Source organism: Felis catus, chromosome X (assembly GCF_018350175.1).
Source record: "Felis catus isolate Fca126 chromosome X, F.catus_Fca126_mat1.0, whole genome shotgun sequence".
NCBI lineage: Eukaryota > Metazoa > Chordata > Mammalia > Carnivora > Felidae > Felis > Felis catus.
The window spans coordinates 119,353,705-119,369,584 of record NC_058386.1 but is presented as its reverse complement, the minus strand read 5'-3'; the positions used below and the strand labels follow the sequence as shown (position 1 = coordinate 119,369,584).

General features: G+C 45.3%; 1 long non-coding RNA gene across 2 annotated transcripts in view; it reads left to right on the top strand.

Moving 5' to 3' along the window:
• LOC123383398 overlaps positions 1-15,878 on the top strand; it is a 34,644-nt gene extending 18,766 nt beyond the window's left edge. The window contains exons 2-6 of one of the 2 annotated variants that reach the window (XR_006593088.1): positions 5,703-5,787; positions 10,023-10,163; positions 13,333-13,604; positions 14,061-14,224; positions 15,821-15,878. This is a non-coding gene — a long non-coding RNA (uncharacterized LOC123383398). Of the gene's footprint in view, positions 1-5,702; positions 5,788-10,022; positions 13,605-14,060; positions 14,225-15,820 lie in introns of both variants that reach the window. The other variant, XR_006593087.1, reaches the window with a different exon arrangement.
• Positions 15,879-15,880: the final 2 nt, after the last annotated feature.

The window sequence follows — 15,880 nt, the reverse complement described above, 5'->3', positions numbered from 1 at the left end:
GCGTAACTACCATATTTGCACCGCCGTCGCTTTTTTTCTGCGAGGAGCCGTAAGCCCTGTCGGGCTGGCTCAGTTTGCTGAGTGAAAGAAGGCCGTAGCAGTGGCTTTCCAGCACTGCACGGACTGCAGGTCTCGTGTGCAGTGCTTCCCAAGTGTAATATTTCGCCACCGTGGGGGATCTGAGAAGGTGGTGGGAAGGGGGCAGAAGGATCTCCACGGGCTGGCTGTTGCGGAGCTATCTTCGAAGGTAGTATAAGGGAACGGACCCCGAGAGGGTAGTAGGGACCCCGAGGGGTAGCAGGGAACCGCACTGAATTTCCCCCGGAGACAAATCTGTGACGAGGCCTGGGTTAGGGTTTCCTGTGCAAATCGCCTGTTGTGGACCACGTGACTAGTCCACAGTGGAAGCAGAGGTGGCTCTTGCCATTGGATGCTGCGAGTGTTAGTAGGACGGGCAGCAGAACTACTTTGGGGACACAGAACATCCAGAAAACCTGCAAAAACTTCCGGAAAGCATAGCAACCAATAAACGTGAGTATTCTTCTTTCTGATAGGAGCTTTATTGTAAAACTACACACATAACAAAAAGGACTTTTACTAAAAGGGCAACAAGAAAAGCACACAGAGGTGCCTTTTGAATAAGTTATTATCCATTTGTTCATGTCTCTCCTGGCATTAGTATTTATTTTGCGCAAATCCTATGAACCGGACGGTTTTTCACTCCAGAAGGAGTTTTCTTTTCTTTTCTTGCATTATTAATGATACACTTTATTAGCCATATATCAACATCATGGACACATTTTTTACCGAAGGGAGAGTGGCTTTGGTGTGAAGGAAAAGGCAGCTCTGGTCTCCTGGCAGCGGCCCCATTTTTCCCTGTTGCCCCAGGAGGGCGTTCCGTTTTCCTGCCGTGATTTCTCGCAAAGGGGGTTGTGAATTTCTCCCGCTTCCTTTTCCTTCCTTTTCGACGGAAGTCGAGAAGACCCCTGCCCTCGGGGAAATGGGGCTGGGCATCTGGGGATTTGCCAGGCTGGCTTTCCAGCAGGTCCTCATCCAGCAGCTAGAGCTGGGCCTCGGCCTGGGAGCCGGAGCCACCTGCTTTTGTATTCACCGGCAGTGTAGGCCGAGCACCTCCAGGGAAAATCTCCTTCTGAAAAGGTCTGTTGGTATCACATGGAAGATTTCCAGGAAGGCAGAAATAAGTCAAGTTGTGTTGTTTTAGTCCCTCACAAACGTGTTGCTTTCTCCACGTTTTGCATCTTTTTTCTTAAAGGCTCCGTCTTGTTGGCTCCTTAATGAAGGGGTTATGCCATCATCGTGGTTGAAAGTTTAATTTCCCATTATCCTGAGGGATGTACTCTTCCAAATCATCCTCCTGCCAGTGCAGTCAGGGGAGTTACAACTGCATTTTGGAATTACTGTGTTTGGTAAATGTCCCTTTAGGGTTTCGGTTGTGCAAAAAAGGCAGGAAAAAAACAAAGTGGCTGTCAGAACACCATGTTCAGTGCTCCAGAAAAGGTCCTTTACCACCTTACTTAATTCTTAAAACTAAAGTATGAAGGAATAGAATCACGAGCAGAAACTTGCCTCCTAAAGACCGAATAGATAATTTTTTTTATTTAATCTGAATCTTTTTCTATTTAAAAAAAGTTTTTAAAAGATTCTTTTTGAGAGAGAGAGAGAGAGAGAGATGGCGTGAGAAGGGGAGGGGCAGAGAGAGAGAGAGGGACAGGGGATCCCAAGCAGGCTCTGTGCTGAGAGACAGAGAGCCCGATGTGGGGCTCGAACTCACGAACCGTGACATCATGACCTTAGCCGAAGTTGGACGCTTCACTAACCGAGCCGCACAGGTGCCCCGATATTGCCTGAATTCTAAATGCTTAACTATCCTTTCCAGATTCTGCTCAGGGGTGCTAATTAATTACCCTTTATCCTTTGGCCATACTGAAGTCAAGAAAGTCATTTCGTGTTAGCCACCAAGACAGTCGCCTTAGTCTGGGAGTCCAAAGACGTAGGTTACTGTGTAGATCCCATGCAGTGCTCATAGAATAGTCTGGAAGCACGCGGACTTGAGTATTAACAGTGATTGTTTCCGGGTAGTGGGATTATGGATTTTTTTTCCCTTGTACTTTTTTGTCTTTCCCTAAATTGTTCACAGTGAGCAAGCATGGTTTTCATATTTTTCTTAATGAGGGTTTCCCCCAGAATCCAGAGCCTGAGACAAGGGCTCACATGTAGTGCTCTTTGGGGAGGTGGCCTTAGAGAAAAGGAGTGGAAGATGAGAGAATGGTAAACAAGGAAGGAATTACCATTGGGTTAGTGGAGTCTCAGTGCCCGTGGACCCCCCAGGAGACCTAGAGAATACATTGCACGGTTATCTTCTGGAAGGGGGATGAGAGGGGCATTCATCCACCAGCTTCTCTGCTCCATCAGTCACTGGTTGCCTTATGTGGTGCTAACTTCATAGAAATTCTATGTTTGAACATGTGTAAGTGCCGAACAGGCGTTCACAGATGCCTGTGCCGTGACAGCATCTAAAAGCCCTGGGGCCCAGAGCCAGAGGTCTCAAAAGATGACTGAAAAGAGTGCTCACCACGGCAAGGGCTGGAGTAAAAGGTAGGCCTACAGGATGCGAGGCACAAGAGGTTCCAATATAAAAATGCAAACGTAGTAGACCTTCTCATTTTGCAAACAAAACTCTTAGATGTTTGCTGCTTCATGTGAAAACAGGAGATTTTTTTTGTTTGTGAAATATGCCCTTGTGTTATTTTTCTATTACTGCTGTAACGTTACTACTAATAATTTGGGTTGTTTTACTGGGTTAAAAAGACACCCGCTTAACCTTGAAGACATGATGCTAAGTGAAATAAGCCAGACACAAAAGGACAAATACTGTACAATTCCCCTTGGATGAGGTACCCAGAGCAGTCCAACACAGAGCCACCAAGTAGAGCACAGGTTACTGGGGGCCGACGGGGAGGGGACGACGAACAGTTACGGTCTAATGAAAAAATTCTGAAGATGGGTAGTGGAGATAGTTGCACAACAGTGTAAATGTACTTGATACTACTGACGTAAGTGCTGAAAATGGTAAATGATATGTATATTTTACCCCAATAAAAAAGAAACCCTCTTATTTATGATCTCGCAGCTCTGTCAGTTTGAAGTCAGGGTACAACATGGCTCAACTGGATCCTCAGATTAGAATCTCCTAAGGCCCAAATCAAGATGTCAGTAGGGCTCTGTTCCTTTCTGATGACTCCCGGGATTAATCTTCCAAGTTCATTTAGTTTGTTGGCCAAAATCAGTTCCTTGTGTTTATAGGACTGAAGTCCTGTTACCTGGCTGTCTGATGTTGGTCAGTACTGTTAGTCATGTGACTACAGGTCACATGGGTGTCCTTTTCCTACGAGTCTTGATAATATCTTTGTGTTTGTGTCCAGTTTCCCCTTTTTATGGGGATACTAGTCAAATTGGATTAGGGCCCATGTCATTTTAACTTGGTTATCTCAGACAAGATCCTATTTGCAAATGATGTCACATTCTAAGATACTAGAGGTTAGGACTTCGGCATCTAGACAGAGTTCAACCCAGAACACCAGGTAACATAACATATTTTCAAGGTTTAGGGATTATGATGTGGACTTTTTTTTTTTTTTTTTTGATGTGGCCATCTTTTTTTTTTTAACGTTTATTTATTTTTGAGAAAGGGATAGAGCACACGAGCATGAGCAGGGGAGAGGCAGAGAGAAGAGGGAGGCATAGAATCTGAAGCAGGCTTCAGGCTCCAAGCTGTCAGCTCCTAGCCGAACGCGGGCTCCAACCCATGAACCGTGAGATCGTGACCTGAGCTGAAGTCGGACGCTTTACTGACTGAGCCCCCCAGGCGCCCCTGATGTAGACATCTTTTGAGGGGAGGGGCATATCTTGTTAATCACACTTCCATGCTCTCCCGTATGAATGAATATCTGTTAGACTAATCCTCAGAATGGTCACACTATTTTTGATTTGTTAGCACTTTGTGAATGTTGAGTTTATTGATCCAGAATACATTTATTCTGGGAATTAATTCTGGGGAATTAACATCTGAAAAAAAGATGTTCACAAGTGCATGTAATTAGCCAAGAAATTTCTGGAGATAAGAGTTAATGTTTTCTGATTATTTATCAGCTATTATCCTATTGCATAGGGCTATATTTAAGACCTATATTGTAAAGATTTCACCTAAAAAGCTTTATTTAATGCAGTATTTTAAATACTTAGGTAAATGGTAATCTGTTTCCTCACTTTCAAAGTTCTTTTATTACATCAGGATCTCTTTTTTTTTATTTTTTTAATGTTTATGTATTTTTGAGAGAGAGACACGCACAGTGTGAGCAGGAGAGGGGCAGAGAGAGAGGGAGACACAGAATCTGAAGCAGGCTCCAGACTCTGAGCTGTCAGCACAGAGCCCGATGCGGGCTTCGAACTCACAAACTGTGAGATCATGACCTGAGCCGAAGCAGGATGCCTAACCACCTAACCGACTGAGCCACCCAGGCGCCCCAGGATCTCTTTAAATTAAGAGTCAAACTTAAAGGCTTTCAGTATTCATTCCTACCTTTTTTTCTTTCTTTAGAAGTACTTTTCTCCTTCCCTTATCTTTTCCTTTATTCATTCATTTATTTATATGTTAATTCAGCAGCCATTTACCAGCCCTCTCAGTACCAGGTATATTATAGGTCCTGACTTCTCCCTGGCCTCAGGTGGTTCACAGTATACTTATCCTCTTCCAGTCTGTTCTCTGTATTGTCTTCCCAAGGAGACCCTCGTCGGTGAAACCCCTTGTCTCCCTCTTCCACCTTCTACAACCCCCAGCACGGTACTTGCTCTAATATGACCGTGGATTTTTCCTATCCTGTTCAATTTAATCAGTTTAGTTGGTAGTCTTTAGGATTTCACCTTTATTTTTTTTTTTAAGTTTTATTTATTTTTTAGTAATCTCTATACCTAACACGGGGCCGGATGTCATGACTCCCAAGATCAAGAGTTGCATGCTTTTCTGACTGAGCCAGCCAGGTGCCCCTAGGATTTTCATCTTCAAATGGCATAGACACCAACTGTGCCCTGCGTCCTTTCCTCCTGGGCTAACTTTTCAACCCCGTTACTGCTGTGGCAAGCAGCTGCATGCCTCGGAGCGACTCACCTCAGCTGGGCCTTAGAACTTTCCTTTCCACATAGGCTTGGTGCTGCTGCTGAGTGGTAAGCCTTCCGCAGCTTGCTGGCCCGTTTGTATCACAAATAGGGTTAGCAGGTAAAATACAGGACTCACAGTTCAATTCATATTTCATATGAGAGACAACTTTTTTTGTATGGCTCAGTGTATGGGACAGACTTACGCTAAAATACACTTACGGTTTATGTGAAATTCAAACGTAACTGGGCACCTTCTCTTCTGCTTTTCTAAATCTGGCACCTTTAATTGTAGTGCCGGAGGTGTGGAGGAGCTCGTACCCACCAGGCACAAACTTTGACCAGTGGAAGACGGTATCTGGTAGATACGCGGCCTGGTGCTGTCCCTTAGATGGACGGTTGTAAGATACGTTCTCAGAAGATCTCCACAGGATCAAGCCCTGCCTGACCACAGCCATGAGTAGCTTATTAACGAACCCTTGGTTTGGGTTTTCACCTTCTCCTGTTTCTCTCTTCCTCGTCCTCTCCAGGACCTTGGGATCACTACCTGCACGCTGATTCTTCTCTCTACCTCTGGTTTTGGAGGAAACCCAAGGGATAAGCATCTTCTTTTCCGTGAGTATACTCAGGCTCCAGGTACAATGCCTAGTATACTTGTGAGCCAGCTTGAAATGCTAATTTTTTTAATGTTTGTTTATCATTGAGAGAGATAGAGCTCAGGAGCGCGAGCAGGGGAGGAGCAGAGAGAGAGGGAGACGCAGAACCTGAAACAGGCTCCAGGCTCTGAGCTGTCAGCACAGAGCCCGACGCGGGGCTCGAACTCACAAACCATGAGATCATGACCTGAGCTGAAGTCGGACGCTCAACTGACTGAGCCACCCAGGTGCCCCCTGAAATGCTAATTTTGAGGCAAACCATAAGAGGCTCTGAAAAACTGAGAAGAAACTGAGGGTTGATGGGGGGGGGGTGGGAGGGAAGGGAAAGTGGGTGATGGGCATGGAGGAGGGCACCTGTGGGGATGAGCACTGGGTGTTGTATAGAAACCAATTTGACAAAAAAATTTCATATTAAAAAGAAATGCTAATTTTGTTAGAGTAGTGGGGAAATACGTGTCATAGCCTTTGTCCATTTCTGGCATTTAAGCATATCTAAACATATTTGGTGAAATGAAGGAATAGGCCTGAGAGAAATCAATGGGGGGAAAGAATCCAGGGAATATTCACATCTGGGTTCTAATACAAAGTGTCTTGGAAGAAATTGATCAGGGGGTTGAGATAGTATACTGCACATACGTTTTTACCTCTTCCGTCCTCCAAAATCCTGTTGAAATACCAGGCATGAAATCTTTTTAAAGATGGATCCATAGTGGGACGCCTGGGTGGCTCATTTGTTTAAGCATCTGACTTCAGCTCAGGTCATGATCTCCTGGTTCGTGGGTTCAAGCCCCACGTCGGGCTCTGTGCTGACAGCTCGGAGCCTGGAGCCTGCTTCAGATTCTGTGTCTCCCTCTCTCTGACCGTCTCCAGCTCGTGCTCTCTCTCTCTCTCTCTCTCTCTCTCTCTCTCTCCGCGCCCCCTCTCTCTCAAAAATAAACATTAGAAAAAAAAGAATGGATCCATAGTAGCATTGAAAAATAAGAAAGACTACTTCTAGGAGATCAGGTATTTTGAGTAATTTATACAAGATAGAAAAAACAGAAGATGCTATATTGACTAAGGAACTAGAGCAGGGGAAAACGCAAAGCAACCATAGGAAAGGGCTACCACAAAATGTGCACATATTTCTTCTCAGTTCCAAGCTTGAATAATAGATAAAAAAGATGAGGCATGGGTGCTGGGTGGTAATACAAACACTACAGTTTTCTTCAGAAACAGCTAGGCCAGGGGTGCCTGGGTGGCTCAGTTAGTGAAGCGTCCGACTTCGGCTCAGGTCACGATCTCGCGGTGTGTCAGTTCGAGCCCTGTCTCAGGCTCTGCATTAACCGCCCGGAGCCTGGATCCTGCTTCGGCTTGTCTGTCTTGTGCTCTCTCTTTCTCAAAAATAAATAAATATTATTTATTAATTGGTTAAAAAAAAAGGAACAACTAGGCCAGCTGGACACCTCTCCTTCTGCCGTGTATCGGTTTGTCTATCTGCCAACCTATCAGGCTGGCATGAGAGCTGTTTTCCTAATAAATAGCACTGATGACACTAATTTGGGGGGAAAAAGGAAAGTTTTGGTTTTACCTCGCACCACGTACGCACACACACACAAATCTAGTTGTAGTGAAGATGCGCACATTGTCAAGGTACAAATACTACAGAAGAATCTATAACATCACCTTTATAATATTTGAGGTTAAGACCTTCCTAAGAAATATCTGAAGTCCAGAAGCCATAAAGCCTAAAAAGAAAGGAGAAAGGGAGGAAGAAAAGAAGAAAGTAATTCGACATATTTACATCAAAATTAAAATTTCTGCATGGCAGAATTCATTATCATAAGCAAAGTTAAAAGACAACTGGCAAGGTTGGAGAAAACATGTAAGACACAGGGTTAATGTTACTAGTCTACATGCCCATTGCCCCAATAAACAAAATGACAACACGGGGAGCCTGGGTGGCTCAGTCAGTTAAGCGTCTGACTCTTGAGTCTGGCTCAGGTTGTGATCTCCTGGTTCGTGAGTTTGAGCCCCACATTGGGCTCTGCGCTGACAGGATGGAGCCTGCTTGGGATTCTCTCTCTCCCTTTCTTTCTGCCCCTCCCCCACTCTCAGTCTCTCAAGATAAATAAGCTTAAAAGGTGGGGGTGCCTGGGTGGCTCAGTCGGTTAAGCGTCTAGCTCTTGGTTTTGGCTCAGGTCATGATCTCGAGGTTCGTGAGTTCAAACCCCGCATCAGGTTATGGAGCCTGCGTGGGATTCTCTCTCTCTGCCCCTCCCCTGCTCAGTCTCTCTCTCAAAATAAACTTAAAAAAAAAAAAAATGACAACACGACAGAAAAAAGTCGGCAAAGGATATCGTAGTCGACTCTCCGCAATGATCTGTTTTGTTTCCCTGTAGGAGAGTTAATGCTTTACCATCCTGGCAAACTCAGACAGGGCCATATGATTTGTTTGGGTCAGTGAAATGTGTCAGAGGCAGAAGCTTTAAAACTTGGCGTTGAATTTGCCATGTTCTGTTTGCCGTCTGTCACAGCAACTGGAGATATTCTGGATAGCGGCTGCTCACAACCAACCCAGGATTGAAATAGAGCGTGCATGAAAAAGAAATCTTTGTTTTAAACCACTGAGATTGAGGGGTTGACACCATGGCTTAGCCTTCCCTATCCTGGCCCATACAGAAATCCGTATCCGAATAGAAGTGCCATTGCAACAAAATCTATGAAATACAGGGCATTGATTTCAAGGTTGTGTTCTTGACAGTGAGGAAACAGTTAGAAGCTAGGTTAGTGAGAACAAGTCACGTAGTAGAAAAAGTTTTAGGGGCGCCTGGGTGGCGCAGTCGGTTAAGCGTCCGACTTCAGCCAGGTCACGATCTCGCAGTCTGGGAGTTCGAGCCCCGCGTCGGGCTCTGGGCTGATGGCTCAGAGCCTGGAGCCTGTTTCCGATTCTGTGTCTCCCTCTCTCTCTGGCCCTCCCCCGTTCATGCTCTGTCTCTCTCTGTCCCAAAAATAAATAAACGTTGGAAAAAAAAAAAATTAAAAAAAAAAAAAAAAAAAAAAGAAAAAGTTTTAGCAAAATTGTAATCTACAGTAGCCTGAAAGGCAGATATAATGAGCTTGTAGTTTTAGGGGGAGAGATTGAAAAATAGAATATTAGTTTCACATATTGGTAACTTTTGTCTGTGTTTCTCAAGTTATTAAAAAGAAATGAGCTTAGATAAGGTAATTAGCTAGTTGTTGAACATAAATGGAAGACAATTGAGAGTTTATAAAGGATGGGCCTTCAGGGTTGACAGTGAGTTTTTAAACTTTAAATAGTGTGAAATAAAGTTTTTGAGCAATAAAGGCAAATTTAATTTCAAGATTTACACCAAGGAAAAATCAAAAGATATGGCCTCCTTCGTACTACTGTTAAAATCTTTAAATCCTTTTAACCTAATTATCTCAAGTGTAAGTATCAAATTAAGGATATAATCCTCACATCCATTATTAAAAATACTCAACAGAGGGATGCCTGGCCAGCTCAGTCAGTGGAACGTGTGGCTCTTGACCTTAGTGTTGTGGGTTAGAGCTCCACATTGGATGTAGAGATTACTTAAAAATACAATCTTTAAAAAAAAGAATTTAATTTTGGAATTGGGGACTTGTCAGGAGACTGGTCTCACAAGTGCAATTTCAGCAAGAATGGGTGAATGGGTGAATTATATTCACTGTGACACTAAGCACTGTCTTTGTGAGTCTTTCTTTTAATCTTCAAACTGGTCCGTTTCTCTTTCTATGCATAGGAAACATTCCCCCACCCCCTAAGGGATACAGCCCTAAATTCGATATACTTGCTGTCTCTAGCTCAAAGTCCAAGCTCTCAGGATGATGTGTAGTATTCTTTATCTGGTCCAGGTGTGATCTCTTTCTGTCTGGCAGCCGATGGGTTAAAAGAGAAGTCACCTGCCCACATTCATCCTTAACTAACATGCGCATAGTTGCGATAAACATTTTAGTAGTAGATGGTAATTGGTGTTCGGGATTTCCCCTTTCTTTCCTATCCTTAACAATAGTTGCCTACGGACAGAGTGGATTTCTCGACCCCACGGACGCGGTTTGTGCCTTGCTTTGGCTAATGGAATGTGCGCAGATACAACTTCGTGCCATACCGGACTTGAGGTTTTGAATGTGTTTGTGGGGCTTCGCTTTCACTCTTGTGCTCTGTTCCAGCCCTGTGATAAGCACGTCGGTAGCTGCTCGATAACTGCCGCTTCTTCACCCTCCGTCCCAGAGTTAGACATGTTGAGTGGACCACAGTGTGACCCATAGCCTGGAGCAGAACCCCAGCGGGCCACGGCTGACCACAAACCTGTAAGTGAGAAAGGAATGCATCTTTTTGCAAGCTACGAATACACGCAGGCTTTTTAACTACAGCAAGAGTTAACGCAGTTCTCATTTAGAAAGGGGAAGAATGGGAGACACAGAACAGTCTGGGCTGTGATCATTTTAAAATCCCCTTGGAAGATGCCGTGAAGTTTCTCTACTCTTGGCCCTGGGAAAGTTCCTTGATCAGACTCTGATTCTGCACTCTGAGAGAACTCCCTTGTTCCTTGACCTCCGTGGCTCATGGATCTACCCTTGGGGGAGGGGGTGTTCCTTGTTCATTGTTCTCCTTGGCCACATCTGAGATGAGTTTTGGGGAGAAATCTCTCGTTTGGTGCTGCAGAGCCTTTGAAGTTGCCCTGCTACTCATGGAAAGTTGGAGGACCCGGGTTTGTTTTTTTTGTCTACGGTAGTCCAGGGCATTTCAGTCTCGACTTACAGTTTCTTTAACAGTATAATTACCTCCAAATTTAGTAATCTATTTTTACATAGTTCCGTGCGCTGCAACGACAAAGTTTTTTCTGGACATAATTCTCAAATATCTTTTCTTTCTTTACCCCCGTACCTCTCTCAAATTATGGCTAAAAATACTTAGAACAACGTGTGGAAAGACCGCCCCCTTAATTTGGTCTCTGTCTGGAGTCACTTTGAGAAGTTTTAGTAGGCAAAACTTCATTTGTGTCCTGCACCCACATGGTTTTTCCAACTTTGCAAGGCCCTTGTTTTCTGGGTCCACCTGTATCCTTTTATTTCTCTTCAGAAACCAACCACTTCTTTCGTGGGTCATCTTTTTCACATAATATCCTCCCAAACAGAGTCAATACAACCTAACGCGTGCTGCTAACATTTTGCATTTCATCCTCATCCATTATAATACCGACTATGGTAACGTCACCATCTGTACTGATAGAACCAAATGTTTTGCCATTAACTGGAATAGACCTTTAGTCATCCAGCCCGTTTGGGTCTCCTTGCCATCAAGCTGCCCGACCCCTAAGGCAGTGCTGCATATTTTCTTGTTTCATCCATTTCGGGCATCAGTTGCTGTATTCAGTGAGATTAGGCTTTAGAGTGAACACCTTGGAGGGGCACCTGCATAGCTCAGTCGGTTAAGCGTCTGACTTTTTGATTTTGGCTCAGGTTGTGATCTTAACAGTTCATGAGTTCGAGCCCTGCACTGGGCACTGTGCTGGCAGTGCAGAGTCTGCTTGGGATTCTCTCTCGTCCTCTGTCTCTGCCCCTCCCCCGCTCGAGCTCTTTTTCTCTCTCAAAATACACGAATCATCATTAAAAACATGTTCTTTAAATGCATATCTTGGCAGTTGTGAGTACAAAAGTGTCTGAAGAGACCGAAGCAAAAATGACCGTTTAGGAGGATAATGTTCTTATTGAAGCACAAGTTTTATGTAGGTCCTACCTACGGATACTGTATCAAAACCAAGTCCAACAGATTTCCCAGTCAGTTGTTTTCAGTTATTGCTGTCTGTAAAATAGTGACGTCTTGCTCTCCTGATAACTAAGATGAACGAGAAACTTGGTAATGAATCATGCCGTTTGGACAGCCTGTTATTTCTATCATCATACAAATGAAATAGATTGTTTATGATTGACCAGAGTAACAACTGAAAATTTAATGAATCTGCCGCAGTCTTGTCACTTCAAACATGAAAGGCAGTCTGTGGAGAGAACATTCTTGCTTAGTTTCAGTGTAAGGAATTCGGCAGTCAGCACGAGCTCCTCTGGTTAGAAATGCAAACACAGGACCCTTGGGGCAAACACTTGCTCACTTGCTGTTTGAATCCCCCTCAGGACCAATTTCAAGCCCAATAAAATATATGATTTTGACATTAATAGAAAATACACATTAACAAACACTCAGGTCAAGGAGATCTATGAAATGCTGCTTAATTTTGAGGCAGGAGCCTGTAATACAGATGCATTAGGCAGAGTGAATGTTTTCAGTGACCAGGCCTTTTTCCTCAGTATCCGTAAAAAGAGCCCAATAGAGAAACCATTCTTCCAAAGAGTAGAATGCGGACTCTCAGGACCTGGGCTCCCAATTTGAGGCATTCAGTCGAAAATGAGGAGTTCATCGTATACCCAAAAAGAAAAATCACTCCAGATTCCCGTCCTGTGGTTTTGACTCCAGGCGCTGCTGTTTGGAGCAAGTCAATTCTGTTAAAATAATTTCGGGAATATCGTTCCTTTGTCACTAAGAAACGTGTTCAGCTGTGTTCACAATGCGCTGTTTTACTTAAAGGTGATACCCATGTAAGTATTTGTGACCAAAAAGGAAAGCGGCAGAAAAAAAGAAAGAGATGGACTAGCTTCCACCAGAAGGTCTGTAGTTGCCCCTGGCTGTGTGGGGTCTCTGGAAACCAAACTCTGAGGTGGATTGTATGCAGGAAGTTGACTGGTGAGTGTTCTCAGATCAGCACCTGTGGGGGTGTGAAGGCAGGAAGGCGGCAGAAGGAGACTTGGTGCAATCAAAACAAAGGTTTCGTTGTGACACCTCGGAAGATTCTGGAGCTGAAATATCCCTGCAGGTTTATCCCCAACTGGGGTTAGGGCCCGGACCGTTATTACCCTTCCCACAACTTTCCTCCCACTACTCCCCATGCCCCACCCCGTAAGCAGCCCTCTCCATCTCGACCAGTCATTGAATACAGACCGCCCGAGAGGAAGAGCTGCAATTTGGGGGCAGGTTATCTCTCCAGTTGTGGGAAGTCTCTGGAAATTGACTCCGTGAGAAAAACCAGTCACCAACCCTCCCAACAGCGGAGGAGATGAGTGTTCCTTCCAGTCCTGGAAGTGGGTAGGCGAGGCGGTGCCCCCGGTGCCCCATAATGTCCACTGCGCTTCTCCATCTGGCAGATACGCTGTTAACTGCTGTATGATTTGTTTTAAAGTTCTCTCTGCACCCAACGTGGGGCTTGAACTCACAACCTGGAGATCAAGAATCACCCGCTCTACCCACTGAGCCAGCCAGGTGCCCCCACTGTAGAATTTATTGTGCGGGCCTGTGTTGGGGGGCGGAGAGGGGGGGATGAGAGAGGTGGTAACGGAGATGGTGGAGGTGGCTAGGGAGGGATTGGAGCCAGATACAGGATTTTTTCCTCCTATGGAATCAAATAGCATCAGTTTCCTTATTGTTTAGCTTCTTCAGCAGCAGATGAAGCCGTCAACGTCCGTTCATTTAAATGTATCTAAGAAGATTCCCCAGACTTCAGAGCTGGGAGGAACCTTGAAGATCTTTCCGTGAAAAGCCCCAGAGATGTTCAAAGGCCAACATGAGAAGTTAGACTCGGGCTTCGTGCGCATGCTTGATGGCTGAGGCATGACAAGTGTGGCTGATACGGAAAGGTGATGGTCATCGTGGCAACCATCTTCCCCATCTTTTATTCTAAAAGGACTGGGGACTCTGTTCAGGTATGGGGACGAGGCAGTATGCTGAGCAGGGCTAGGAGTAGGTAAAGTGACTGAATCACCTGGGGCACAAACCCTAAGGACGCCCTCATTCTCCAGATCGGAGGAGGGGCGGCACACGCTAAGAGGCACTCCAGGCTCAAAGCCTGTTGTAAGTGCAGGGCCTGGAGGGAGAGTCGGTGCCGCCTCTCTTCCTTTTTTTGTTTTTACCCTCGAGTCTTCACTTAACCTTCCCCTCTTCCTCTTCCTGGCCCTGGTGCTGAGAGGATGGGCCTTTCTCCCTCTGGAGGGAGGAAACCCGTTCCCCTTCTGTAGAGGTTGGTTCGGCGCAGAGCATGCCGCCCAGTACAGGTCGGGGAGACGGGAGAGGGTGTCAGCTGCGGGTCTCCCCGGAAAGGGTTTTCTTCTTCCTAAAAAGGAGACGCTGAAGGGGCAATTTCCGTTTCGATCTTCGGACAGAGTCCGAGGAAGACGTGATGCTTGAAGCTGTTCTAGCCATCTTGCGACTACGAGGGGACGGACCGGCTCTTGAATGCCACGTGGTATCGAGGAAGCCCTGGTTCTTGATGCGGTGCTGCTGCATGAACCGGCTCTGGAACTGCCTTCCTCGAGACTTCCGGGAGGTAAGATAAACGGCGACGGTTTAAGTCCTTTGTAAGCAAATGTTTTGTTACTTACCGCCCGAATTATCCTACGTATCGAGAGGGATCTTTTTCTAGCCCTTGAAGGTGAGTTTTCTTCCTTCTCTTTATGAAGACTGATCCTCATGAGCATGATTCTCTTTCGCCATCAAAACTGTCTTTTTAAGATAGTTTTCAAATTAGCTGCTATCTCACTTTATTTTATTTATTCTTTTTTTTTTTTTTTTTTTCTAATACGTCTTTACTTTTGGGAGAGTGCAAGCCGGGGAGGGCGACAGAGGATCTGAAGCAGGCTCTGCGCTGACTGTCTGGGGTATGGGGAGGAGGCGGTCTGCTGAGCGGGGCTGGCACTAGGTAAAGTGACTGAATCACCTGGGGCACAAAACCTGAGGACGCAGGGCTTGAACCCTTGAGCAGTGAGATCGTGACCTGTGCCGAAGTCGGATGCTTAGCTGACGGAGCCACCCAGACGCCCCTGAGATTTTATTTTTTTAAGTAATCTCTCTACCCAACGTGGGGCTGTAATTCCAACCACCAGAGGTCAAGAGTCGTACGTTGTACCAGACCAGCCAGGCACCCCCAGAACTCTCTTCTGTTAACAGATGCGTTAACCTGGAAAGTGTTAGAATTTGTCAGTGTCCTGAGTTGATATCCCTATTCCTCCATTTACTAGCTATGAGACCTCGGGATAGTGACTTCACTGCTCTCGGCCTTATTTTTCTCATTTGTGCGATTTAGATCCTACTAGTACTTAACCTCAGAGGGTGGTCGTGAGGTATATTGAGATAATACATGTGAGAGCTTAACTTGGTGCCTCGTAAATAGTAAGGAATCAGTACATGCTATGAATCATTAGTCTTTAATAGCTATTAATCCCCTCTCTGGAACGTTTACTTAGTAGAGACACGTAGAGGATTTTGTTATCTTTTGGCCGCAGGCATCCACTTACACTAACAGGAAATAGCCATTTGAGGCTCTACCCTTCCCCTATTTGTTCATTTGGCTCAGGTGACATCCCATCCCATAACTCGGTTGGCAAAGCCTGCGACAGTGGACTGAACCGTCAGCCACATCCCATTCGACCCATATGCCAATAGTAATTATTCAGATTTGGGCGTGCAGTGAAATAAAAGGCAATGAGATACGATGCCTGGGAGATCTTGGGAAGATACTGTCTTTCCCACTGGTCCTGAACCTAACAGATGAACGTTTTAGAGCTGTTGCCACCGTCTTGTTAACATGTTGCTCCAGAGCCTGCAGTGAGGACAACAGAGGGCAGAACCAGGAAACTGAGGAGGGGGTTTGCACCTAGGTGGCTCAGTCTGTTGAGCGTCCAACTCTTGGTTTCAGTTCAGGTCCTGATCTCGTGGGTTTGAGCCCTGCATCAGGCTCTGTACTGGGAATGCGGAGACGGTTTCGGATTCTCTCTCTGTCTCTCTCTCTCTCTCTCTCTCTCTCTCTCTCTTTCTCTGCCCCTCCCCTACTTGTGCTGTCTCTGTCTCTGTCAAAATAAATAAAAAAACTGAAAAAAAAAGAACCAAGAAATTGGATCCTGATGACATCCATTATTTTTTTTAGGCTTATTTATTTTTGAGAGAGAGAGAAAGCACAAGTGGGAGAGGGACAGAGAGAGAGGGA